This window comes from Bison bison, unplaced genomic scaffold (assembly GCF_000754665.1).
Source record: "Bison bison bison isolate TAMUID 2011002044 unplaced genomic scaffold, Bison_UMD1.0 scf7180017864146, whole genome shotgun sequence".
In the NCBI taxonomy this organism is placed as follows: domain Eukaryota; kingdom Metazoa; phylum Chordata; class Mammalia; order Artiodactyla; family Bovidae; genus Bison; species Bison bison.
The window spans coordinates 1,074,289-1,089,134 of NW_011494718.1; the positions used below are offsets into that span (position 1 = coordinate 1,074,289).

The following is a 14,846-nucleotide window of genomic DNA, read 5'->3' on the forward strand; positions in this document are numbered from 1 at the left end:
ATCTAGGCTGGTCATAACTTTCCTTCCAAGGAGTAAGCGTCTTTTAATTTCATGGCTGCAATCACCATCTGTAGTGATTTTGGAGCCCAAAAAAATAAAGTTTGACACTGCTTCCACTGTCTCCCCATCTACTTCCCATGAAGTGATGGGACCAGATGCCATGATCTTAGTTTTCTGAATGTTGAGCTTTAAGCCAAAATTTTCACTCTCCTCTTTCACTTTCATCAAGAGGCTCTTTAGTTCCTCTTCACTTTCTGCCATAAGGGTGGTGTCATCTGCATATCTGAGGTTATTGATATTTCTCCCAGCAATCTTGATTCCAGCTTGTGCTTCTTCCAGCCCAACGTTTCTCATGATGTACTCTGCATATAAGTTAAATAAGCTGGGTGACAATATACAGCCTTGAGGTACTCTTTTTCCTATCTGGAACCAATCTGTTGTTCCATGCTCAGTTCTAACTGTTGCTTCCTGATCTGCATGTAGGTTTCTCAAGAGGCAGGTCAGGAGGTGTGGTATTCCCATCTCTTTCAGAATTTTCCACAGTTTATTGTGATCCACACAGTCAAAGGTTTTGACAAGTCAATAAAGCAGAAATAGATGTTTTTCTGGAACTCTCTCGCTTTTTTGATGATCCATTGGATGTTGGCAGTTTGATCTCTGGTTCCTCTGCCTTTTCTAAAACCAGCTTGAACATCTGGAAGTTCACGGTTCACCTATTGCTGAAGCCTGGCTTGGAGAATTTTGAGCATTACTTTACTAGCATGTGAGATGAGAGCAATTACATAACTATAAAATGCACATAGCAAAAATCACCCACATTCCATTTCCCGAAGATAATCATAGTTAATATATTTTTTCCAAATTTTATTTTCTAAAGCATTTTCCCACATACATAAAATTAAGCCAAGAGTGAATAAGGTAGAGGTACAATCCCTCTCTATGTTTTTCTGTATTTCTCTCTCTACCATGCTGCTATATGTCTGTATATACATGTGTGTGTGTGTATATATATATATATATATATATAGTATATAAATTACAATACATGCACATACATGAATATATTCACACTTACATGTTATTATTCTTAAAAAATTATATCAGTCTGCATATGTGGTAACCAGATTTTAAAATATCAGTACATCCAGCAGGTTATGGAACTTAGGATTTAAGACAGATAATCAGGTTTCATACTCTGAGGATTAACCTTTTGCTGCAATACATGTACAATATGAGAAAAGTGTTATGGATCATTTTGTAAGATTACATGAGTGCTACAGATAAAGAAATTTCATTGTTGTCGTTTAGTTGCTCAGTCTCTCTGACTCTTTGCAACCCTGTGGACTGCAGCACACCAGGCTTCCCTGTCCTTGGCGATCTCCTGGAGTTTGCTCATGTCCATTGAGTCAGTGATGGTATCTAACCATCTCATCCTCTGCTGTCCCCTTCTCCTCTTGCCCTCAGTCTTTCCAAGTATTAGAGTCTTTGCCAATGAGTTGGCTGTTTGTATCAGGTGGCAAAAGTTTTGGAGCTTCAGCTTCAGCATCAGTCCTTCCAATGAATATTCAGAGTTGATTTCTATTAGGATTGACTGGTTTGATCTCCTTGGACTTCCCTGGTGGCTCACATGGTAAATATGGGAGAACCAGGTTCAATCCCTGGGTTGGGAAGATCTCCTGGAGAAGGAAATGGCAACCCACTCCAGTATTCCTGCCTGGAGAATCCCAGGGATGGAGGAGCCTGGTAGGCTACAGTCCATGGGGTCGCAAAGAGTCAGACATGACTGAGCGACTTCACTTCACTTCAAGAAGGATTAACCTTCTTGCTGCAGTACATGTACAATATGAGAAAAGTGTTATGGATCATTTTGTAAGATTACATCAGTGCTACAGATAAAGAAATGTCATTGTTGTCGTTTAGCTGTTCAGTCTGTCTGACTCTTTGCAACCCCATGGACTACAGCACACCAGGCTTCCCTGTCCTTCATTATCTCCCGGAGTTTGCTCATGTCCATTGAGTCAGTGATGGTATCTAACCATCTCATCCTCTGCTGTCCCCTTCTCCTCTTGCCCTCAGTCTTTCCCAGTATTAGAGTCTTTGCCAATGAGTTGGCTGTTTGTATCAGGTGGCGAAACTGTTGGAGCTTCAGCTTCAGCATCAGTCCTTCCATTGAATATTCAGGGTTGATTTCTATTAGGATTCACTGGTTTGATCTCCTTGATGTTTTAGGAGGTAGAAAGTAGACTTTTCTAGTGCACTAAGTATGATATATGAAGGATAGAGAAAAATCAACACTGACTTCAAGATTTCATCATAGCCTGGGCCAGTGGGTGGATGGTGATGCCTTTTATTCAGATAAATGTGAAGGTGAAAGATTTTGGAGTGTGAGGAATGGTGGATGATAGATTTAAGAGAATTTGTTCCAGACATCTCAGAGTCTAGTGAAGAGATAGGAGAAGGAGATGTTGATTGACCTGAGTATATGTCTGACCCTGCTTGCTCCTTGACTGACACATACCATACAAAACCCAACAACAGTCTTATGCACAGGACACTTCAAGCCTGAGCTATGATCTGTACCAGGAAGCAATTATGTCCCAGGACAACCTATGCATGACTTAAGCCCAATCACAAGTCTAGTCACCACTTCCCTTGCTGTTTGGTGAGTATTTTCTGCTTTCTCCCATCATATTTAGTATGGGCTACTTCAGTATATGTGAAAGACTCTTTGCAACCCTATGGACTATATCCTGTCAGGCTTCTCTGTCCACAGAATTCTTCAAGCAAGAATGCTGGAGTGGGTAACCATTCCCTTCTCCAGAGGATCTTCCCAACCCAGGGACTGAACCCAGTCTCCCATGTTGCAAGCAGATTCTTTACCATCTCAACCACTAGGGAAGCCCTAGGAAGACACAGCCATATGGTAATTACAACTGGACCATTACACTGACCAGGCTATATACATTTTCTTTACTCTCTAGTTACAGTGTGCAGGCTTCTCATTGAAGTGGCTTCTCTTGTAGAGCATGGGTTCTAGGTATGCAAGTTGCATCAGTTGCAGCATGTGGAATTAGTTGCACTGTGGCATGTGGGATCTTCCCGGACCAGGGCTAGAATCAGTGTCCCCTGCATTGGCAGGTGGATTCTTAACCACTAGACCACCAGGAGAGTCCTATTTTTAAGTTCTTCAGGAACTGCCATAGTGCTTTCTACAGTGGCTGTACCATTTTCTATCCCCACCAACAAGGGGTCCAATTTGTTCATATCTTTGCCAACATTTGTTATTTTCTGTTTTGCTTTTTTTTTTTTTTTTTTTTTTTTTTTTTTTTTTTTTGAGAGTAGTCATCCTACTGGGTACAACAGAGATTGAAATGATTGGATGGCAAAACCAACTTGATGGACATGAGTTTGATCAAGCTCCAGGAGATGGTGATGGAGAGGGAAGCCTGGCAGTCCATAGAGTTGCAAAGACTTGGACACAACTGAGCTACTGAACAGCAACAAAATTTGCTCATTTTTTATTAATAGTTGTTGTTGCCTGTCATAATTGTTGTTTGGTGTCATACCAGGGAATCATTGTCAAGTCTAATGTCCTGAAGTTTTTGTCCTAAATAAGAAGCTCAATTTACTTAAAGATGGGGAAAGAACTTGTATAAGGACTTTGAAACATTAATAACATTTATCCTCAGGTTTCCAAGGAGCTAGACAGATGGAGATTTAGGGAAGGGAGAAGTAAGCTAAACTCACTTGAAGGCTTCCTTCTCTTGTTCATTTGTAAAACCACCCTGTTGTTTGAAACACTGCCAAGAGATTTCTGAGACCAGTGCTGCTTGGCTTCATCAGAGGAACACAGAATGACTGCAGACCCTGCCCATGTCCCCACTGGGGAGGAATTTCATCAGGGCACCAGGCCTCACAGACTCCAGGGAATCCCGGCCCTCAGGACTAGTCTCCTTTCTTCCAGCCAGCTTCAAGTTAGAGGCCCAGGTACCCCCACCCTGGATCCAACGTTCAGGGACTGGATTCTGGGACACTGTAAGGGTAAGCAAGACCCTTACACTCCTTTATCTGCCTGGGGATTAGAATATCTAAAAAGCTGCAACTAACAAATCATGGAGGGCTGAGTGCTTGCAGCAGGTATGGGTGGAAAGATGGGATCTGAGTTCCTATGTCAGCCAGGCCTTTCCAGGGTGAAGATCTGTGCATTTTTTCCTGGGCAGTCAACTCCCCATGTCATCCTCCCAGGGAGCCCAGATCCATGATTATGAAGGTAGAGGCTTTCCCCTTGCTTGTCTGTAACTTCCCATTCCCACAGTGAGGAGCCCGGCTCCCACCATCTGCCATTTATCTGTGCACTTCTCCTTTCCAGGTTACATGTGCAGAGGTTTCAGCATCCTTAGCTACTACATCCTGGAAAAGAACTCCATAAAACAAAGCCCACTGTTTATGACAGTCCAGGTTGCCTTTTGTCTACAGATTCTGTTCATTTCCAAAGTTAATTTAGATTAGCACCTTTTACTCCATCCCCTACAGTTGAGTTTTTCCATACATTTCTAATATGGTTACATTCTGCCATATTGTGTATTCCATCCTGTGACACTCCCACAACCTAAATAACTAAATTTGAATAAATTATGATGGACCCCTTGGGCTGTACAAATCTATGGTCTTAGACAAATGCATAGTGACAGTTATCCATTTTACTGTGTCACTTCAAACCCCACTCCAGGACTGGCTTACCATCTACGTAGCTTTGCCTTTCCTGGGATGTTATAAATGGGGTCATACTGTGTGCAGCCTCTTCATACTGAATTCTTTCACTTAACAGTATACACTGATGATTTATCCAGGTGTTTCAATTGGTTAATGGTTCACTGCTTTCTATCGCTGTGTAGTATTTCATTTTATGTGTATAGGAGGAAAAACAATTTTTACTCTGTCCTTCTAGGTTCTTGGTTGAGAACCCCCTTGTAATAAAAGATTACTAAGATAAAAAAAGAAGTTAATAGCATGTATACCTTCTCTATACAAGGGAACTACCCAGAAAAACTGAGTTACTCCCAGAAATAGCCAAAGCCATCACCTTAAATATAAATCTTCAGATAAAAACAAAAGAAGACCTTGTGAAAGAGGGGATGCCAGTTGTGGCAGGATATTATAAAAAGCAGGGTACACAAGGGTATGATTGTTTGCAGAATTAAGTCAGGGCTTCTACAGTGATGAGTTACTTGAGATTTAGTCATTCTTCTATTTCTGGTGCAAAGAAGGACATGTGTGCATGTTCAGGCATGTCTGACTCTTCATGAACCCAAGAACTGTAGCCTGCCAGGCTATTCTGTCCATGGGATTTCCCAGATAAGAATACTGGAGAGGTTTGCCATTTCCTTCTCCAGGGGACCTTCCCAACCCAGGGATTGAGCCCATGTCTCCTGTGTCTCCTGCCTTGGCAAGTGGATTCTTTACCACTGACCCAAGACCTTGTTCCTTGGAAGAAAAGCTATGACCAACCTGGACAGCATATTAAAAAGTAGAGACATTACTTTGCCAACAAAGGTCCATCTAGTCAAATGGACCATGTATGGATGTGAGAGTTGGACAATAAAGAAAGCTGAGCACCGAACAATTGGTGCTTTTGAACTGTGGTACTGGAGAAGATTCTTGAGAGTCCCTTGGACTAAAAGGAGATCAAGCCAGTCAATCCTAAAGGAAATCAGTCCTGAATATTCATTGGAAAGACTGATGCTGAAGCTGAAGCTCCAATACTTTGGCCACCTGATGCAAAGAACTGACTCATTTGAAAAGACCCTGATGCTGGGAAAGACTGAAAGCAGGAGGAGAATGGGATGGCAGAGGATGAGATAGTTGGATGGCATCACCGACTGGATGGACATGAGTTTGAATAGCTCCAGGAATTGGTGATGGACAGGGAAACCTGGCATGCTACAGTCCATGGGGTCGCAAAGAGTTGGACAAAAATAAGCAACTGAACTGAACTGATAAAGATTGAACTGTATCCCATTGTGTATATACTACATTATGTTTATCTATTCATCTGCTGAAGGACACTTGTGTTGAAAACCACCTTTTAGTTACTGTGAATAATGCTGGTATGAATATGGGATACAAATATCTGTCCCAGTCTTTGCTTTTAAATATTTCAGTTGTATACCCTGGAACAGAACTGAGAGATTCTACATTAACTCTGTGTTTAGGTTTTTGAGGAGCCTCCCTACTGTTCTCCACAGCTGTGGCTCTATTTTACTTTATTCCTTTATATGGCAGAATAATGTATCTTATGGATCTACCCTATTTTGCATATCTATTCATCCATTAGTGGACATTGTAATTGTTTTTACCTTGGGCTATTGAGAACAGTGCTACTATGAATATTGATGTACAAGTTTATATTTGAACACCTGTTTTAAATTATTTGAGCATATATCTATGAGTGGAGGAGTTGTTGAAACATATGATAATTACACTTTTATATTTTTAAGAAAATGCCAAAATTTTGCATGCATAGTTTGCACCATTGTACATCTCTTTAAGTAAAGTTTGAGTTCCAATTTCTCTACACTGTTGCCAATGTTTGTTGTTTTTCTTTGTTAATTTTTCCCATGTTCATCCTGTGTGTCTTATTTAGGAAGAAGTCATAATGCAGGACCCATATTTGAGGAGAGGGGAGTTAGCTTCAAATATTTGGTGGACAGCTCAGTGTCTCTATCAATTGTTTAAAATTTTTCTGCATAGAGACTTCTATTTAACACCATTCATAAAAATTATGTAATTTATTTTAACCAGTTTGGACACATGAAAATTATTTTAAACTTTTGGCTATAATCCAGCACTATGTTATTAGACTGTTTAGTTCATTCTTGCTTTGACTATTGAGAGCTTTTTCCACTTGGTCCTGTTTTCATTTTACATAATTTATCTTTTGTGCATTTTTGGGGGTAATTCTTTCTTTCATTTTAACATTATCCTGATTCACATATTTATTTTCTCAGTCCTAGTATCGGTGCTTTATTCAAAGAGCTCTTGTTCCTTTTTATTAGAGAATAGTATTAAAAACTTGCATGCAGGAGCTTAATACTCTCAGCAGACAATTCATGAAAATATGTGTATGCATCCCAGCCTATGCACACACATATAATTATATGTATTTCCATGTGTAACTATGTGTTACACACATACATGTTACACACATATGAGGCTAAGGCTGAGTGCCGAAGAATTAATGCTTTTGAACTGTGGTGTTGGAGAAGACTCTTGAGAGTCCCTTGGACTGCAAGGAGATCCAACCAGTCCATTCTGAAGGAGATCAGCCCTGGGATTTCTTTGGGAGGAATGATGCTAAAGCTGAAACTCCAGTATTTTGGCCACCTCATGCGAAGAGTTGACTCATTGGAAAAAAACTCTGATGCTTGGAGGGATTGGGGGCAGGAGGAGAAGGGGATGACAGAGGATGAGATGGGTGGATGGCATCACTGACTCGATGGACGTGAGTCTGAGTGAACTCTGGGAGTTGGTGATGGACAGGGAGGCCTGGCATGCTGCGATTCATGGGGTCGCAAAGAGTCAGACATGACTGAGCTACTGAACTGAACTGAAAGACAGTTTATACTGATGTATCCAACCTGATCTGTTATGACATGTATATTGTAGCCTTCTCCCTTTGTCTGTATGCAACTTCCCACACCAGTGGTAAGAAAACTGGCTTCCACTACTTGTCATTTATTGAATTCAGTGCTTGTTCCATTTGATGACTGACATAGTAGTTTCAGAACTATTAGCTACTACCCTCCATGGGAAAGAACTCAGAGTCCACTCTTTATGTATATATGGTACATTTTGCTTTTGACCTGCAGGTTCCATTCATTTCCCCAGTTAACTCAGTTCAGCCCATTTTGTCCCACCACCAAGTGTGAATTTTTTTTCTTTTTCTTCCTCTTAATCTCTTGGCCTCACTGTATGGCATATGAGCTTTTAGTTTTCCAACTAGGAATTGAACCCACATCCCCCGCAAGCAACATGGAGTCTTAGCCACTGGGCAACCAGGGAAGTCTTGAGTTTTTTCATACATTTCTCGATCAGTTAGGTTCTTTTTTAAATATTGCATTCCAGTCTTTGACACTCCCATACCCTAAATAACTAAATTTGAACAGATAAAAATTTATTTGTTGGGTTGTATATAAAAAAAAATCTAATGTGTTTGATTAAATGCATAGTGGCAGGTAGTCATCACTAAGTTATCATATGGAATATTTCAATGACATCTTCCATAAACTGTTTATTATGTCCATTTTGCCCTTTCTATGTCTTATAAATATGGCCATACAGTGTAGCACTTCAAATTAGATTCTTTCGCTTAGCAATATAAGGATTAGAGTCATCCTTTTTTTTTTTTCTTTTTTGGTAGGAGTTGATGGTTCATTCCTTTATATTGCTGAATAGTATTGCATTTCATTATATAAAAGGAAAAATAATTTTCCCTCTATTCTTCTGTGTTCTTCATGGAGATTCCCCCTTATAATGAAAAGGAGCTGAATTGGAGAAAAAACAATACTTGAAAGATACCTGGGAAATCTCAGTCACTCTCTGAAATGGCCCAAGACTTAACCATTTTTAAATGTGATCTTCAGCTAAGAATGAAAGAAGGATGTTAGGGAATGGAAGGCACCAATTAAGAGATGTTATGTAAAGAAGAGAATGGCGGTTACACAGATTTACATACAGGCCCATTCCATTGACAAAATTTTCCTGATATTTAGTCTTCACCCAATTCCTGACTCAGAGAGGGACACATCTTTTCAAATGGAGATATCATTAATAAAAAAAATTTACTTCATGAAAAGGCATTTTCTTCTTGGTTTTCAAAGATTCTCCTGGGTCTGTTGTTTCTTAAATTAATCAGCCCAAAATAATCCTTTTGTCAAATGGGCATATTTTGGGGGTACTGTATTATGCTCCCTTTGACAAGTTTGTGCCATAATTTCCTTATAAATTCATCTACAGAAGGACATCCTGATATGTTTAAGTTTTTAGCCATTATGAATAGAACTGTCATGCATTACTTGATGCTAGTTTTTACTGAACAGAGTTTTTCAAAGCAGTTGTCTAAATACAAGAGATACGCTTCTTAGATCCTAAGGTGAGACTGTTTAGCTTTGGATAAAACTGCCAAACTGTCTTTGAAGTTGATTGTACATGCATTCCACCAGCATCTTGAGTACATTCTTATATGCTCATTTACTATCTGTTTATCTTCTTTAGTCAGGTGTGTGTTTCAACATTTACCAAATTCTAGTAGGGTCATTTGGTATAATTTGAGTACAGATCCTTTATTAAATATGTGTTTTGGAAATAGCTTCTTCCAGTATGATCTTCCATAGAGTAGAAATTTTTAATTTTATAAAAGCCACATTATTTTTTCTTTTGTTGATAGATTTTTTTACTAAAAGTTGTTATTTTTATTATTTTTATTTTTGGCTGCACTGTCTTCATCGTTGTGTGCTGGCTTTGTCTAGTTGTGGTGTGTTGGGGGTACTCTCTGGTTACGATGTGCAGGCTTCTCTATGCAGTGGCCTCTCACTGTGGAGTGCATGCTTCTAGGCTCGTGGGCTCAGTAGCTGTGGCACACAGGTTTAGCTGCCCCAAGGTGGGTGGGATCCTCTGGGACCAGGGATTGGACCAATGTCCCTTGCATTGGCAGACAGACTCTCAACCACCAGGGACCACCAGGGAAGCCTGGTATTATGTTTTAAACCCATCACTGAAGCCAAAGTCATGTAGATTTTTGTGTAGAATTTTTATAGTTTGGTAATTTAAACTTGTCTAAGGGCAATTTTCAGAGAAGGCGATGGCACCCCACTCCAGTACTCTTGCCTGGAAAATCCCATGGATGGAGGAGCCTGGTAGGCTGCAGTCCATGGGGTCGCGAAGAGTTGGACACGACTGAGTGACTTCACTTTCACTTTTCACTTTAATGCATTGGAGAAGGAAATGGCAACCCACTCCAGTGTTCTTGCCTGGAGAATCCCAGGGATGGGGGAGCCTGGTGGGCTGCCGTCTATGGGGTCGCACAGAGTCGGACACGACTAAAGCGACTTAGCAGCAGCAGCAGCAGCATGGGAAATTTTGAGTGAATTTTGGTTTCAGCCATAAAGTTTGTATCTTCATTCATTTCATTCCATTTGGTTTTTAATTGTTTCTTAATAATTTTTTGAGAAGGTATGGTGAGATACTTGGCTCCATTTCAGTCTGGCTTCAAACTGAGTATGTGCAGCAGAACTGCATTTGGGATGAGGCCTCTGGTAAGATGAAGGCCTCCCTGCATTTCTCTAACATTTGGGATGAGGCCTCTGGTTAAGTGTGGTGCTCCCTGCACTTCTCTGACATTTGGGATGAGACCTCTGGTTAAGTGCAGGCCTCCCTGCACTTCTCTGACATCTCACCGGGTGCACAGAACACACATCTCTGCCCTCTGGGGCACAGGTGCATCCTGCCCATAGCATTTGCTCTGTGATAAGCAGACAGCAGCTTTGTCTCCTCGGGACCCATCAGGGCTTCGGTTTCTGGACAAAAGGGTAGTGTCCGCACTGATAGGAGCTGGGATTTCTCAGGACCCACCAATGAAGAAATGCCACAAGAGGAAAAAACGAACAAGTGGGGAGAAGCTTCCTGTGTACAGCTGACTGCTGAGGGTATGGGGTCCATCTTCAGGGGACTCAGGAGAAAAAGAGTTTATGGAATATTGTGCATTTTTAGTTTATGGAATATTGTGCATTTTTAGTTAATTTTATGTGCAGTGTAGATGGTGACCAGTGTCATTTTTTGGAACGTGGTATCTAGTTTTCCTGGCACCTTTTGTAAATGGCTTTGGGTAGACTAAACATTTTAATAATAATTTGTTCTGATGCATGAGCATGGAATATTTTTCTATTGCATCTTCAGTTTCTTTCTTTAGCAGTGCTGTATAGTTTTCTGATTATAAGTCTTTCATGTCTTTGGTTAAATTTATCCTAGATAGTTTGTTTTTTTTTTGATGGAATTATAAATGGTATTGTCTTAATTTTTCTTCCTGATGATTTACTAGTATATAGAAACAAAATTGATTTGTGTATATAGAATCCATTTTTGCAACTTTACTGAATTTATTTTTTAATATATTTTTTGAAGTAATGTGATGTTGTAATGGAGATCTCACTGTTTCTACTGTAGTCCAGGTCACTGCAGGACCCAAGACATGGTAGCTAATAATATACACTGCCCACAGTGCCTCTTAATACCGTACGGACTCCTACAAGGAAAATGAGTATCAGCAACTTTGTGTGAACTTGGTCTGGGTGAGTCCTGACCTCTATAAAAAGTCTGATGGCTGTCTTATCACATCCTCTTTCTCCATTCATCAATTGTTGGAAAAGTGGTTTGCTTTCATGTCTTTGCTATTGTGAATAGTGCTGCTATGAACACAGTGGTGAATGTATCTTTTCGAATTACAGTTTTGTCTGGATATATGCCCAGGAGTGGGATTGCTGGTTCATATGGAAACTCTATTGTTAGTTTTTTTGAGGAAACTCCAAACTGTTTTCCACAGTGGTGGCACCAATTCCCACCAAAGTGTAGGAGGGTTTCCTTTTCTCCCCACCCTCTCCAGAATTTGTTATTTGTAGACATTTTACTGATGGCCATTCTGACCAGTAGGAGGTGATACCTCATTGTAGTTTTGATTTGCTTTGCTCTAATAATTAGCAATGCAGAGTATCTTTTCATATGTCTATTGACCATTTGCATATATTCTTTGGAGAAATGTCTATTTAGACCTTCTGCCCAACTTTTTTTTTTTTTTTGGCAGGGGGGTAATTGTATGAGCTGCTTGTATATTTTGGAAATTGGACCATTTTTGGTGACATCATTTGCAGATATTTTCTCCCAAACAATTAATACAAGTCCTGGGTCAATGAGCTCCCACAAGCAAAAGAATAAAGTTGGACCCTTGCCTCTCCCTCTATAAAAAATCAACTCAAAATGGCTCAAGAGCCTAAACATAGGAACCAAAATTTTAAAACTCATAGGAAAAAAACATGGAAGTGAAACTTCATGACCTTGGATTTGGCCATGGTTTCTTAGATTTACTACCAAAAGCACAAGCAACAAAAGACAAAATAGATGAATTGGGCTTCTTTAAAATGAAAACTGCTGTGCACAAAAGGAGTAGGTAGAAGATAATCCACCATCCAAAAGAGCACAAGATGTTTACAAATCATGTCCTTGATAAAGGTCTGTAGCCCACCAGTCCTCTGCTGGTCAAATGGGGGTGCCTGTGGGGCCCCTCCCATCACAGGTGATAAGGGGCCATCCAGCCCTACAGCACTCATGAGGAGACACTGGTCATCCTTAGCATGCTCAAGGAGCGAGTGCTGGATTGGTTTGAGCCCAGGCTCCCTCTCAACACTGCCTTCAAAGACTGGAGGCTGCAACATGCCTCCAGAAGAACACAGAGTCTTTGCAAGTCTTTTGAGAACAAAGAGATCATCCTTAACTTTCTTGAAAATGCATCTTATTTCATAGCAGTTACTTTTTCCAATCTAGCTCCCAGGGGTGCTCTCCTACCTTCTTTATTTCTCTGAAAGTGGCCACGACAGTTTGGCTGTTCCCAGGTGACAAAGTCAGGGGGGGGCCAGCTCCTGGTAGTCCTTACCTTCACTGCAGATTAACTCAGACTCTCAGGCTGAGGTTGAACATGGATGCCCCTGCTTCTCCCCATCAATTCTCATTTCCCATCTCTTTTCCTCTTGCTTTTCAGTCTTAGAATTACCAGATAGTCACCATTCACAGTTCCTGCAGAGCTCAGCAATTTCTCCTAAAGGAAAGATTCTGGGAAAAATGGAGGGATAAATAAAGAATTGTTTTGCCAAATGTTTTCACTTTTGTCTCAGGTTCAAAGGATTTGTTAACAAAAATAAGTCACTCGTTATATTGAAATAAACAATACAAATATTTATTAGTGAACTATCTAATCTACTTTCAATATACTAACATTAAAAGAAAAAAGAAATGGAAACAGCAGAGGAGAGCAATAGTACATACATCACCAAACTGGATTTGCCAGCATCCAGACTTAAAGAGTGCTGAGAAGTTCTGTGTGACAGCAATCCGGAGTTCCAACTGGCAAAAAGTCCCAGGCAGAGTTTCTGCATTGCTGTCTCCTGGTCCTCCCCTAATAAACCCCAGGCCAAAAACTGTGAATATCATTATCAGTCTGTGAGCAAAACTGCAGCTCTTGTATTATGTTAATTTTTTACAATGCTATTTGGTTTGTTCTGCAAATCTTGGAATGTTGCTAAGTCCAGGGAGTGGTTGGCCAGACCTCCTCCACAGAGACTTAACAAGTTACAAAATCTGCTTCCTATTGTGTTTCTCTTCCACAGCAGGTGTGACTGACACCCACAGCAGTAGTCAGGGCAGTGTCCAGTAGGTCAGAAGCAAGGTCAGAGGCCTGCTATACTCTTGCCTGTGAAGCCTGAACAAGACTACTTCTGTTTTATTTCCCTAACAAGAACGTAGCTGATTCCTGCACCTTGCTGATGCTCAAGATGATAAGAGTGTTTTCACATTAGAATTTTAAACACTGGGGGACATCCTGTGTCTTCCTGCTCATTCTAATAATGTCATTCCTGAATTTTAATTCAGTAATTTATCTCACAAATATGCCAAAAGGGAGATCCATTTAAAAAATGTTATTGAGGTAACTCCAAGGTTTTACAACAAATAGGAACGTAGAACCCATGATCAGACACTGGCTGAGAGATTCCCACCTTGAACGGAGGTCCCTTGGAGGGCAAAGTAGCTGGGACTGTTCTCCTGGAGGTGAGCCTGCTTAGGCTCATCCCATGCGGGCCTGCTGCACTGCTGAACCTTAGATGGGCCAATAGCAGACAGCTGGCTAGAGATGTGGAAAAAGAGAAAGCTGCCCAGCAGCCTGGGACAACCCATGGGTGAGGACTTAGTAAAGGTCAGTGTCGGGTTGTTAGAGTCAGCATCAGGGCCTTAATTAGGGACAGGATCTCAGAGGTAACCTGAGGGCCTTAGCAAGGGTCAGTTCAGGCTATAAGTTAAGAACACCTCAGAGACTTCCCCAGGGATATATTCAGGGCCTTGGTTATGGACAAGATCAGAGTGTTTATTTTGTGACAGCTTAGGCTGTAAGGGACAGCATCATAGCATAAGTCAGGGACAGTGTCAAGGTGTTAGGGATAGGGTTAGGGCCTTCATAAGTTATAGTTCAGGCCCTTACCCAGAGACAGTATCTGGGGATTAGTTATGGTGAAAATGTTAATTGCTCAGTTATGTTTGACTCTTTGCGACCCCAAGGACTATGGCCCACCAGGCTCCTTTGTCCATGGAAATATCCAGGAAAGAATACTGGAGTGGATTGCTATTCCCTTCTCCAGGGGATCGTCCTGATCCAGGGATCAAACCCGGTTCTCCTGTATTGCAGGCAGATTCTTTACCATCTGGGCCACCAGGGAAGCCCCAGGGTTTAGTTAAGGAAAGCATCAGGGCTTCTGTTAGAAATAACTTGGGGATGTTAGTTAAAGAAGTTCGGGCTGTAACTGAACAGAATCTTCAGAACTTTAATACAGCTAGCATCAGGTCCATAGTTATGCTCAGTGTCAGGGCATTATTTAGGGACAGCATCAGAGACCTACTTAATTAAATATACAGGGCCTTAGTCATGGACAGGATCAGAAGGTTACTGAAAGAAAACTCAGGCTATTATGGATTTTCTGGGGCTCTAAAATCACTGCAGATGGTGACTGCAGCCATGAAATTAAAGGACACTT

General features: G+C 40.9%; 1 long non-coding RNA gene across 1 annotated transcript in view; it reads right to left on the minus strand.

The window, feature by feature from the left end:
• Positions 1-13,227, minus strand: part of LOC104989141 — a 17,926-nt gene extending 4,699 nt beyond the window's left edge. Inside the window, exons 1-2 of the long non-coding RNA XR_825330.1 lie at positions 13,090-13,227; positions 12,701-12,876 (exon numbers count right to left, since the gene is read on the minus strand). This is a non-coding gene — a long non-coding RNA (uncharacterized LOC104989141). The remainder of the gene's footprint in view (positions 1-12,700; positions 12,877-13,089) is intronic.
• Positions 13,228-14,846: the final 1,619 nt, after the last annotated feature.